General features: G+C 37.8%; 1 long non-coding RNA gene across 1 annotated transcript in view; it reads left to right on the forward strand.

Moving 5' to 3' along the window:
* The window catches only part of LOC106724958, a 98,277-nt gene extending 89,755 nt beyond the window's left edge, over positions 1-8,522 (forward strand). The window contains exon 3 of the long non-coding RNA XR_001360779.1: positions 8,446-8,522. This is a non-coding gene — a long non-coding RNA (uncharacterized LOC106724958). The remainder of the gene's footprint in view (positions 1-8,445) is intronic.
* Positions 8,523-14,053: the final 5,531 nt, after the last annotated feature.

Below are 14,053 nucleotides of genomic sequence, written 5' to 3' on the forward strand. Positions count from 1 at the left end.
CCCCCATCACACCACTGCTGCTGCCACTGCCAGCCGCCATGGCTGCCTGAGCCTTGGCCCAGCCCTCACAGCAGCAGCGCCATCCGTGGCTTACCTGAGCCTCAGCCGGCTGTGAGGGCTGAGGCTCAGCCAGCTGCTGTGGCTTTGTCCAGAAGGATGGCCAGAAGACGTCTGGTCTAATTAGCATATTACCCTTTTATTAGTATAGATGATATATAAGTTGCAGCAAAAGATTGGAAACTACCTAAGTTTTTGGTTTGTTGTTATTGTTGTTAGTTTTTGAACCTTAGATGCACAGAAAACAGGTTGATTTCATTGTGGTCTTAATTTATCAGTATGTTGTCATCTTGGGTCCACGCAAGATCCCTCTCCTTCACTCTGTTTTGCTCTTTCTTCAAATTTCATTGTCATTTCTCTCTTCTAATTGCCCACTCATTTTAAAGAGATTGGTGTATGTCTTTAAACATGTGCAGTGTTATAAAATAGGTATAGTTGTTTTGTAAAGAATTATGTGTGTTTTATTTAAATAGTATTTGTACTATACCTCTCATATTTCCTATTTTTTCTCTTTTTTAATTCTTATTGTTGAAAGTATTACCGTATGTCCCCTTTTTTCTTCCAGGCCTCCACCACCCTATTGTCCCCCTCCAGGCCTCCACCACCCTATTGTCTGTGTCCTTGGGTTATGCATATATGCATACAAGTTCTTTGGTTGATCTCTTTCCTATTTTTTTCATGATTATGTTTTATAAATTTCTCCATGTTCAGTTAATTCATTGCTTCTCACTGCTGCATAGCATTTCATAGTATGCATCTACTATATTTTACTTGCTAATTAAATTTACTTATTGATTACTATTGGACACCCCAGATGCATCTAACTCTACTTCTATTCGTTATAGTAAAACATCCATGAATGTGCCCCCGTTCAAACTCTGGAAAAATATATCTATGAGTAGAATTGCTATGTATGCTATTGCTTTCCAGAGTGATCGTACAATTTATACCCCCACCAGCCGTGCAAAAATCCCCACTCCCCATGTTCTTTCCAGTACTTAGTATTATCCACTTTTCTAATTGCTGCCATTCAAATACTTATGAAGTAATCTTTCATTGTGCTTTAATTTGCATTTCATTATCATGAACTTTAGCAACTCTTCATATATTTGTTATCCATTCAAACCTATTCTGTGAACTAACTACCTGTCTACCTTCTTATGAAATTTATTATTTTTTCTCTTGGGTTTCCTATCTTTTTCTTGTGGATTTAAGGAGTTCTTCCATATTTTGGATATTATCCCTTTATGTTTTTAAACATTGCAAATATAGGGAGAGCAAAAGTAGGTTTATAGTTGGAGTATGTAAAAAAGTTTATTCTTGTATTATGTATTGACTAGAGGCCCAGTGCGGCCCGCTCACGCACGCCCTGCAGCGCTTGCAGCCGGGCCAACCGCGCACCTCCCCATGCTTGCCTCATGGTGCCCGCCTCGCCGCACCACCTCACCATGCCCACCCACCCTGGCCGCCAGCCTTGCTGTGATTGGAGCCTGTGGGCTGTGGGGGAGGAACTGAGAGGTGCTCCATGCACTTCATGGTGACCAGTCGTTTGGTCGTTAATGGCGTTAGGGCCACTGGCTTTTTATAATATAGATTATTGTATTATTTTCCAACCTACTATTGCTACCCCTGTATTTTTTCCCATCTAACATGTTTCTTAACTTTACATATTGTACACTACGTTGAACAAAATGTTTAATTTTAGTGTAGCCAATTCCAACCACTCTTCTTTTATTCTTAGTTGGTGCTTTTGAAATTCTGTTTTCCCAAGTCCCTTGGTCACAAAGATTTTATTTCACATTTTCTCCTGTTATCTTTATAGAGTTATTGATTACATGTAGATCTTTAACTTATCTGGAGCAAAGCATTGTGTGACTTAGAGGTCTTTATTTTTCTCCACATAATAAAATAGTCACCTTAACATCATCTACTAAACAATTTATCCTTTTTTCAAGGATACAAACATCTATCATACAGCAAGTCCTCAGATATAAATTAAGAGCAATTTCTTAGCTCTCAATTCTGTTTCATTGGTCCATTCATATGTTGCTGGGACAATTATCAACATCATCACCATCATTTATAGTATCTACACTAATAAAAGAGAAACATGGTAATTAGCGTACGACCGCTACCCTTCCCATTGGCTAATCAGTGAGTATATGCAAATTAACTGTCAGCCAAGATGGCGGCCGGCAGCCAGGCAGCTGGAAGCGAACATGAGGCTTGCTTGCTGCAGTGAAGGAGGACTCCAACGTTCCCCGCCTGCGCTGCTGGCCTCTGAGCTGCAACTCTAAGAAACTTTGTAACAAATACAGAAGCTAAACAAAACCCCGGGATCTCAGAGCTGGAGTTATACATTGTTTCAATTATAGAACGGCAAACAAACCAGCGGAAGCCTCAGAGCTAGAGCCAGAGCTAAAGCTGGCCCAGAATAAAATAAAAAATTTTACTTGCTAATTAAATTTACTTATTGATTATTATTGGACACCCCAGATGCATCTAACTCTCTACTTCTATTCGTTATAGTAAAACATCCATGAATGTGCCCCCGTTCAAACTCTGGAAAAATATATCTATGAGTAGAATTGCTATGAATGCTATTGCTTTCCAGAGTGATCGTACAATTTATACCCCCACCAGCCGTGCAAAAATCCCCACTCCCCATGTCCTTTCCAGTACTTAGTATTATCCACTTTTCTAATTGCTGCCATTCAAATACTTATGAAGTAATCTTTCATTGTGCTTTAATTTGCATTTCATTATCATGAACTTTAGCAACTCTTCATATATTTGTTATCCATTCAAACCTATTCTGTGAACTAACTACCTGTCTACCTTCTTATGAAATTTATTATTTTTTCTCTTGGGTTTCCTATCTTTTTCTTGTGGATTTAAGGAGTTCTTCCATATTTTGGATATTATCCCTTTATGGTTTTAAACATTGCAAATATAGGGAGAGCAAAAGTAGGTTTACAGTTGTGAGCATGTAAAAAAGAGTTTATTCTTGTATTATTATGTATTGACTAGAGGCCCAGTGCGGCTCCACTCATGCGAGCCCTGCAGCGCTTGCAGCCCCGCCCACCCACGCGCACCTCCTTATGCTTGCCTCATGGTGCCCACCTCGCTGCCCCGCCTCACCACGCCCACCCACTGGCCGCCAGCCTTGCTACGATTGGAGCCTGTGGGCTGTCGGGGAGGGACTGAAAGGTGCTCCATGCACTTCATGGTGACCAGTCGTTTCGTCGTTATGGCGTTAGGACCACTGGCTTTTTATAATATAGATTATTGTATTATTTTTCAACCTACTATTGCTACCCCTATATTTTTTCCCATCTAACCTGTTTCTTAACTTTACATATTGTACACTACATTGAACAAAATGTTTAATTTTAGTGTAGCCAATTCCAACCACTCTTCTTTTATTCTTAGTTGGTGCTTTTGAAATTCTGTTTTCCCAAGTCCCTTGGTCACAAAGATTTTATTTCACATTTTCTCCTGTTATCTTTATAGAGTTATTGATTACATGTAGATCTTTAACTTATCTAGAGCAAAGCATTGTGTGACTTAGAGGTCTTTATTTTTCTCCACATAATAAAATAGTCACCTTAACATCATCTACTAAACAATTTATCCTTTTTTCAAGGATACAAACATCTATCATACAGCAAGTCCTCAGATATAAATTAAGAGCAATGTCTTAGCTCTCAATTCTGTTTCATTGGTCCATTCCTATATTGCTGGGACAATTATCAACAGCATCACCATCATTTATAGTATGTCTTAATATCTGATGAGTGCGAGTGACTAGTATTTGGTTTATCGTTTTGTATGAACATGTTTAAAAATTTGAGGACCTTTAGACATTTATTTAAATTTTATTGTGTTCCTCAAAAATTCAGTTAAAATTTTCATTGGAGTTTTATTTACTTTGCGTGTGTATTTGGAGAGAAGATAACTTTACTAGGTTAAATCATACCAACCATGAACACAGTGTATTTTTCCATTATTCAAATCTTATTTTATGTCCTTTTCTATTTTTCTACTAAAAAAATGAGGATTTAGCCCTAGCCGGTTTGGCTCGGTAGATAGAACGTCAGCCTGTGGACTGAAGGGTCCCAGGTTCGATTCCGGTCAAGGGCACATACCTGGGTTGTGGGCTCGGTCCAGCCTGCAGGAGACAGCCAATCAATGGTTCCCTCTCATCATTGATGTTTCTTCCTGGGTTGTGGGCTCTGTCCAGCCTGCAGAAGGCAGCCAATCAATGGTTTCCTATCATCATTGATGTTTCTATCTCTCTCTCTTCTTCTTCTCCCTTCCTCTCTGAAATCAATAAAAAATATTTTTTGAAATGAGGATTTAGAAATAAAACATGCAAACCAAAAAAAATGAGGATTTATATGTCTTAAAATAATATATTATTTGTATTATTACAACAATTTTTTCTAAAAGGAGTGCTTTTAGAGTTGACTTGTATATTTCTATCAATCTTGCTAAACTTTTAGTAGCACCCATAGCATGTTGATTCAGTTGGATTTTCTGTACAGATAATCATATCATCTGCTAATAATGATTTTTATCTCTCCCAATCCTAGCATGCCTTATGACTTTATCCTGCTTTAAACGATAGGACCTCTTTCCAAGTTCCAGAAATTGCTCCCTCTCCTCATCCTTTTGGACCTAGGAATGTTAACAACCCCTACTGTTGCTCCTGGGATACTACGTAAATATTTGCGATGTCCCACACCTTGTCCACATGTTTGTAAATAGTCTCTTTAGTAAACCTTTCATGATTATCTGAATTTGAACATGCCATCTGTTTCCTCCTGGGATCCTGACTGATATGACCTTATATACTTGTACAGAGAAAATCTACCCCCCCCACCCCTCCACATTAATAATTAGTAAATGTTTGGTGTGCATCCTTCCAAACACAAAACATTTTTGTGAGATGTATAACACAAAAACATGTGCATAAAACAGAAACTATATTTTTTAAAGGAGAACCTTTAAAAAAAAAAAAACCTGAACATTTCTGGTTGCTAATGATATCACTTCATTAAAACTCTTTTCTTGGTCTCTGTAACTCTAAGTCTGGCATCTCTGTCTCCCCTGTGGGCTTATCTTCTTAACTTTGAGTATCCAGGTTCTGTCCATAGTTCTCTTCTCTCACCATCTTCTCTCCCTCTTTTTTTATTTTTTTAATCTTTATTGTTGAAAGAATTACATAGGTCCTTCTTTTTCCCCCATTAACCTCTTCCAACCAGCTCCCGTCCCAACCACCCCACCACCACCACCACCAGGCCCTCACCACCCCATTGTCTGTGTCCTGGGTTATGCATATATGCATATAAGTTCATTGGTTGATCTCTTCTCACCACCCTTCCCTGTCTCTCTCTCTCTTTTTGAGACCTATTCTCTGAGGAATTGCAGTTATTACAATGCAAATAATTCCAAAATTCTGAACAACAAAATGGCAACAAATACATACCTATCAACAATTGAATCTCAAAATCAAAATACATCAATATGAGATCTAATGAACAGAACAAACTGGTGAATAAAATAGAATCAGAGGCATGGAAATGGAACAGACAGACTGACGATTTTCAGAGGGAAGGGGGTAGAAAGTGGGAAGAGGTTAAACAAAGATCTTATATGCATATATGCATTACCTATGGACAGAGACAATAGGGTGGTGAAGGCCTGGTTCAGGGTGGGAACAGGGTGGAGGGAGGCAATAGGGGGAAAAAGAGGGACATCTATAATAATCTCAACAATAAGAAATTTTAAATAATAATAATTCCAAAATTTGTCTCTAGCTCTGACCTCTTTCCCAAGTTCCTCCATTTTCTTACTCTCTGATGGCTATCCCAACATGAATGTACTAACAACACTTCAAATCCAACAGGATCAAACCCAAATTCATATCTTTCCCACTAAACCACTTTCTCCATCTGAGTTTCCTCTTTCCATTCCTAATAGCTTGTCTTATTGTCTTCCAAGCTCAACATTTTGGTGCCATACTTGATTCCTTTTCATTGCTTTTCATCACTGCTATTTAGGACAGGTTTTAGCAGCTCATATAGCTACAGTATCCATCCAGGATTCATCTCCTTCTTTCAGTCACCATAGCCAAAATCCAACGTGATACTCCTCCCTGGAATCTCAAAACCCCCTCTCAACTCAGCTCCCACCTCTAGGTTTCCCTCCTGTTGTACCTAGCCATCCAACAGATTAGCAGCCTAATCCTCCTATTTCTATGTTCTGCAGACCCAGTATTCCCTGAATTTCAGTTTAAGCTTCACGGTGTGCATCCAAATGTCTCTGTTATCGGACCTTACCCTCCACAGGCTTTATCCCAATACTTCCACCCTGTGCCAATCATGGAGCCTTAGGATGTTCTGTTTGCTCTGCTTACAAAGTCATCCTCATATCTCTGCTGGTTTAAATTATTCAAGGTGCAGCTCAAACTCTTCTTCCCTAATGAGACATTAATCATATTCTGCTTTACAATATATTATATGTGTTCAGTCGTTTTGTTCATCAAAAGTCCCCTGCCCAGCAGGCGTGGCTCAGTGGTTGAGCGTTGACCTATGAACCAGGAGGTCACGGTTCGATTTGACATTTGTGTGTCTTCTTGGGAGAAGTGTCTGTTTAGGGCCTCTGCCCATTGTTTAATTTGGATTGTTTGGTAATGTTGAGTTGTATGAATTCTTGGTATATTTTAGATATTAAATCCTTGCTGGAGCTGTTGTTTACAAATATCTTCTCCCATTTGGTTGGTTGCCTTTCATTTTGTTGGCAGTTTCTTTTGCTGTACAGAAGCTTTTTAGTTTGATATAATCCTGTTCATTTATCTTTGCCTTTACTTACCTTGTCTTTGGGGTCAAAGTCATAAAATCCCCTCAGAGACCAAGATCCATACATTTAGTATTTATATTTTCTTCTGTGTAATTTATTGTTTCAGGTCTTATGTTTAGGTCTTTCACCCATTTTGAGTTAAGTTTTATATATGGGGATAAACAAGAAGGTTTGATACTTGTTCTTTGCAAACTCTTCCCCCAAAAATGAAGAAGAGGCAATACTTCTTTCAATTTTGTTTCCCTCACAGCACCCTTAAACCTTTCTTTAAAGAATTATAAGCAAATAATGGGAAAATAATCTAAATGTAAAGTTTTTTCCAGCAATAACAGTAGTACAGGAAAAGGAAAAAAAGTGAATGTTGCAAATAGTTCTATCCATGAGAACTTTAGCTAAACTGATTTTCTGTAGCTTACTCTAAAATATCATCCACTGGACAAAACCAGGAAAAAAAGAACATGTTATAAGACTTAAGCATTTGAGTAATTTATAATTGCTACACTGTTTATAAAACTTCCATTCATTTTGGCAACATGATGAGATCGCTGGTCTCAAAGTTGAAGAAAAAGCATACAGCATTGCAGGGCCTGAGGAGAACATACGGCTGCATGTAAAAAGCAAGTGCTAGATGCCTGGCCAGCGAGGCTTAGTGGTTGAGCATTGACCTATGAACCAGGAGGTCATGGTTCGATTCCCAGTCAGGGCACATGCCTGGGTTTCAGGCTCGATCCCTAGGGTATGCAGGAGGCAGCCTATCAATGACTCTCTCTTATCATTGATGTTTCTATCTCTCTCTCCCTTCCTTTCTGAAATCAATAAAAACATATTTTTTAAAAAATAAAATAAAAGCAAGTGCTAGTCATCATTATTTTCTGTAGTCAGGAGGGGAAATACTTGCTTACTTCATATTTTAACAGCATATTTACCTACTTTAGATTTGTTATCTCAAAGCTAAACATTTTAACTTCAAGCAAAGTCACAGAGCATTATTTCTCCAAATACATATTTAATTCATTGCTTATTTTTCTTGGCTCTCTCTGTGAGTTTCTTTTAGGACAAAGACTATTTCCTATTCATCGTCACATCTAATACCTAAGCACAATTCCTGGTACACAGTAGGCAACAAATACTTGTTCAATGAAAAAATGTAAACACAGACCTTTAAATCTTTACCAGCTCTCAATATTCAAATTATTTTATGTTCTTCATTTGCACCTTTTTCTTATCCTCATTCTATCAATAAAAACAAGAGTGGGGGAGGATTTCCAGTCAGCCTAATCTGTAGTGTATGGGTGTTTCAACAAACGAAAGCCTCAGGACTTGCCAGGAAACTTTAATTCTAAAAAAGAGAGAGAAAGAAAAACCTCCTTATTTATATTTCAACTCAAAATCGCACACTTCCCTAAAAATGTTGGATATCTGTTCGATGCCATGAGCAAATAGAAAACCGCAGACATGGCCCTAAACTTCACTTAAAATGATTGTATTCATTATTTTTATTTTTCGCCTCACTTTTTGCTGTAGTTGCTGTGAATGGCTTGGAACATGCAAAATACGCTAAGCAAGAAACACAGCCCGTACCTGAAGAGTTAGCAGTTGAAAGGCGCCAAGAGGTACAATGGATATAAAAACCTCTTGAAGAACAGCCTTTTGCTGCATATGTGCCAGGCAAGACAGTATGTGGCAGGAAAAGAGTTGGGGAAACTGCTTTAAAAACCTATTAACTAGGAATGTGAAAAAGCAGGGAACAATTGGGGAAGGAGGGAGGTGCTCACTGCTTTAAAAGGCTTTTAAATGTGACCATATTTTTGTTGGCTTTTTGCCTGCGACATAAAATGAGGATGGTGTGCTGTATGGCTGGCGGGGCCGCTGGAGGTGGAGTGAATGGAAGCGAGGCTAGGAAGTCAAGGCTGAATTTTGAGACGCCACTCCGGTCCCTGTGCAGCTGGGGAGACAACTCTCAGCAATGATTTCGTGCAGGAAGCACAAAATTCAGCCAGCCTGCTCAATCACCCTTTCATTCGAGTGTTTTTCTTGATCCCATAAATATTTGCTTATGTGATCTCTGCTGCAGATATTAAGGAGTTAATCAATTAGCCAGCCAACAGGCAGGAAGAGAAAAAAAAGCCACAGAACTTAGAATTGAACAGCTGACAGCGGATTCTGCAGGTGTGAGATGGGAATCAGCTCTGCATTTTCTCTGCAGCACAATTTGCTCTGTGCTGTGGCCTGATTTTCTCGCCTCTTCAAGACAAGCTGGGTTATACGGCTTGTTGCAAATAGTATACGGGGGAGAATTCCAGAGGGTCTTGCTCTAGGATCCTGTGAACTTTGACCTTTAAAACCACCTCCCTCTATGTTTACACTGATAACATTACATATTAGTGGTGGCCTTGTAGGATTTTAGTTTCATATTAGGAAAAGAAAAATACTCTGGAGGCCATCCTACTTAAATAAGAAATGGTGGATTGAATTGCATAGCACAGTAAATCAGCCTCCTTCAATTGGTGTCAAGGGAGGAGCCTGGTGTGTGTGTGTGTGTGTGTGTGTGTGTGTGTGTGTGTGTGTGAAGGGGATCACTACTTGCATTGAATATATAAGTGCCACAGCAGATAGTAAGGTCAAAACAGAGTGGGGGAAGGAGAGAAATGGACTGCCTGAAAGTGCATATTTTTTATAGACTAGTTTATCATGTTCTCCCAATCATTCCATTTGCTGGTAATGGACATTCAAGGCTAAACTCCACACTGTGGCAGTTCTTCCAAATCTTTTTGACTTATAGTGGTGAAAATACTAATTACGTAACTTGAAAATATTCTACATGATCCCTTGATTAATAAAACATCCTAGTGTTTCTCCTGTAAAGGGCTTTGGATTGCCTGCAGGAGTGACTAGAGAAAATTAATTTGATTTTTTTGTTATGCTGGTGAATCTGACTTGTACATCCAAACCTTTTTGACCAAACCCTATTATGAGGAACATATTTGGAATAAGGGTGGAAACACTCAGAGATCTGAGACTTTTTCTAGATAGACTCCAGGAAGGATAGATAAATGCCTTCAGTTATCGACAATCAAAATGGAAGCTAGTACCTACCGTTAAATCTCATTTAGAATCTTCTCTTTCTCTAAGACCTATTTTATGTTTCTAAAATCCTGTTTCCAATTTCTCCTTCTGAAAACAAAGATCCTATATTTAGGTCATAAAAGATTGGCTATTTTCACATCTGAAACCTATATAATTTTTTTAACCAATGTCATACCAATAAATTCAATTTAAAAAGTAAAAGGGAAGATTAGCTACTTTCAGAAATACTGGCCTTAGAGAGCTTGAAAAAGTCTCCCCAATCCAAAAATGTCTTCTCAGACTTATTTTAAGACTCTTAAAATTCTACCACTAGAAATTTCAATACTAACAATAAGCTTTTGTCCTTTAATGATAAATTCACTTTCAAAGCACAGCAAAATTAAATGAACATAAAAACCCAAAGGTATGTGTACTACATAATTTTTAAGTATGTGTGGGCCAAAGATCAAAAAGGAATATAGAAAATGTTAAGATATTTATGATGTTATGGTGGTAGTATTATAGATTACATTTTCCTTTTTAAATTTCCTTTTAATGTTCTTGTAATAAACATCAGTAAGAAAAATATTAATATCACTTTTAAAGATCCTAATTCTGCTTGACCACGGTATCTAGCTATTGGGACCTAAAATATAAGTACATTTTAAAAATTTAAAAGATTACTCTCAGTGATATAGATTGATGATTGATGGATGGATTGATTTAGGGAGAAAAATATAAAACAACAAATAATTCATTTACAAGTTGATATTTATTATGGAGAAGGCACTTTGTTGGGTGATATAGCGGATATAAAAATGACTAAGGTCTGTGCCATGTCTCCCTTCAAAGAGCTTCTGGCATAAAGCTAGTAACTTTGAAGAAAGAACCCATTGTTCTTATCAGTCATTAGTACATTATGGTGAATCCATTTATTAGCCATTTGTTTCAGATTTTGCAAAGCGGAAGGATGGGGCAAGCCTGGGACACTACCTAGGGAAGATCAGCCTGGATTAAGACCCTTAATGAAGGAAGATGAGGGCAGTGGGCACAAGCCGGGAGAGGCACTAGCACAAAAGAGGGAAGGAGATGAGAGCATGCTGACTGCAAACTGTGTCTGTTTCAGAGGGTTGATCAGAGCCAGCTCTGACTTTTGAATATAATTTTTAGCGTATAAAATGAACCCTAGCAAAGTATTATTCCTATCAATTGAGGAGTGCCAAGTAATCAAGGAGGAATATTTATAGACAAATACGCCTTCACATTCACAATATAAACTCTGAAATAGTATAAATTTTCTTATAAGCCACCACCGCAGTGAAAATTGTTTTAGTCCAATAATTTTTGAAGCTCACTCTAGAATCTGATGTCTCAGATATCCTTGTTCAAATATTCTGTTCCAAGTATTTGAAACCAGGTGGATCCTGGCCCATATGGCACAGTGGTTGAGTGTCAACTTAAGAACCAGGAGGTCACAGTTCAATACCTGGTCAGGGCACATGCCTGGGTTGCGGACTGGGTCCGGGGACGGAGGGGGGGGGGGCACCTGCAGGAGGCAGCCAATCAATAATTATCTCTCATCATTGATGTTTCTATCTCTCTCTCCCTCTTCCTTCTTTTCTGAAATCAATAAGTATATTTTTTTAAAAAAAGGAATTGTGCTGACTGTTTAAAAAAAACAGGTGGGAAAAGTATTGGGGAATGAGTTACTTTCTCTTTTTCCCCACCTTTTCTAGACATCAACATATATTGATTTTTCCCTTGCTGGTAAAGAAATATGACATTGGCAAATATCAGATAAACCCATTTTGACAGACTTCGAAACAATACTACTCAGCTATTATTTTTTAATGTTTCACTTTCCTACACTCATTTCTTACAGCTGGTCACTCTCTTTAGAAGACAGTAACACTCACAGGCCCTAAATTTTCATTTGGTCTCTAAACTCCATTTGATCATCAATATCGTCTTTTGCACCCCCACCCCCCACCCCCCAGCCTTATTCTCTGTCAGTTTGTCTCACATTTGTCTTTTCCTTTTAGCCACTTTCTGTCATTTTTAATCTTCCTTTTGGACCAAGTTGTCTGCCTTTTATATCTATATATTACTTCCTCCTTCTTCTCATTTGACCTTCTCTAGACCTTTAGATTATGAATGTTGCAATTTGACTCACTTTTTTGCCATGGTGACCTCCCATTAATAAAATTTCCCTCCTCCTGGATTGTTCTAAGAAAGCATAATTTCAAGCATCCACAACTGTTGCCCAAATAGAGATTCACGTCATTTCATTCTTCACATGTGTTAAATCCAATGCGTTCAAGGATATGATTTCCTACTCCTATTTTTACCCAGTATTTTCTGTGAGTCTCCTTTATTATACCTTTCAATTGCGGTGTGGAAATTTTAGCTATCTGTGGCCTACTCTGAACTGTACATGGGACAGTGATAATGACCTTCTGACCCTACAGTTCTTCCTGGCTGTGGGTAGAATTGATAGCACTTTTTCAATTTCTTCCTTGTCTTTGCTTGAACATACTGGAATTACAACCTCTGACAAAGGTAACATCCCTTTTGTCGTGGAAACAAAAGGAGTGTGTAATGAATTGGTTAAGATTACATTGCATGGTTAGATGATGAAATCCAACTGCAGCTCCATTCCTTTATTTTCTCGAGCTGGGCCTGGTCTTTCAATAAGACATTATTGACTGGCATCTTCCCCAGAACAGGTGCTTCGGAATATAGTCTTGCTGCTTCGAGTTCTGTAGACTGAAAAATAGCTCTAGTATACGTCAAGGGAATCAGATACGAGACAGTAATGCCTAGTATTTTAGGGGGAGCACTGTAGATGATCTATATTTAAGTGCACTAAAAGAATGAAGGGTCCTTGGATTTATCTGATGCGCTAACCCTTTTTAAATTAACTTTAGTTATAAGATGGCATGATGTGAATTATAGTTTTATATGTCATTTTGCTGCAAAATTCTATGACTGAGAGGAGCATGGAAAAATGAGGAAGACAATTTTTTTTATAACTCATCACTACAGATTTTGGTATGCTGACATAAAGTGAATTTTTAATCTTTATGAATATGGAACCAATTAATGCTATGATTGTGGGGTATTCACAAACTATTTTTTAATCAGAAAACATACCATGTTTGGTTGCTTCAAATAGCAAATCATTGGCCTCTCTCTACCTCTCCCCTTATTTTACATGTACTTGTATCTTTACTTTTCAAAAAAAATCACTTAGAATTTTTGCTTTTCAAAATGGTATAATACTGGCATTGGCTGCGGAAAATATTTAAAATGTGTGCTTTTCAAAAAATGATCAGATCAGTTATTCATCTTTTAGAGAAAAAAATTATTCTATTCAACTCAATTATTTTTGCCAAGGACTATAACACTAATTTTACTCTTTCTGAAAATTAAAATAGCGAACAGTTTATGTAAGGTGTTGATAATTACCTATATTATTGTACTGCTGTGACAGATGTTGGCAAAGAAGCCTAAAATGCCTACAGCTGTGCACTCCATGACATCTAGTTTATACTCAGACAGAAGGCTAACAGATGTTCTGAACTGTCACTTTGCCTAAATGTTTTTTAGTCTAAGGACCTGCTTTATAATTCACCAGGGTCTGGTTTGGTTTTACAGAGGTCCTCAGAATTCCCATCTGTGACAATTAATGTTAAAGACATTGATAAATCAAGCCGTGTTTTCTCTCTTCTTCAATAAACAGGCATCCGTTCATAGATGAATTGTAGATGTAAAAGCTATTTTTATATCCATCCTAGTAGTGACATTCTTTCCTTAAACACAATTAGAATTCATGAAGATCTGTTTGAGCTGGGTGTATGGAAAGAGCCAGGGAATCCCCCCCCCCCCTTTTTTTTTTTTTGCACCTTGGAAGTAACATTAACTATTTCCTAATTAATGAGTTATATTTTTCCTAGTTAATAAAAAAGTGGTTTGTTCTTATTTGGCATTTTAATAACTCTGCTCATAATAATAATGATTAATTGTGCAGCCTGTTAGGATAATGGAAGAACAAACTAGCATTCAC

This window comes from Myotis brandtii, unplaced genomic scaffold, assembly GCF_000412655.1.
Source record: "Myotis brandtii unplaced genomic scaffold, ASM41265v1 scaffold127, whole genome shotgun sequence".
Taxonomy (NCBI): Eukaryota; Metazoa; Chordata; class Mammalia; order Chiroptera; family Vespertilionidae; genus Myotis; species Myotis brandtii.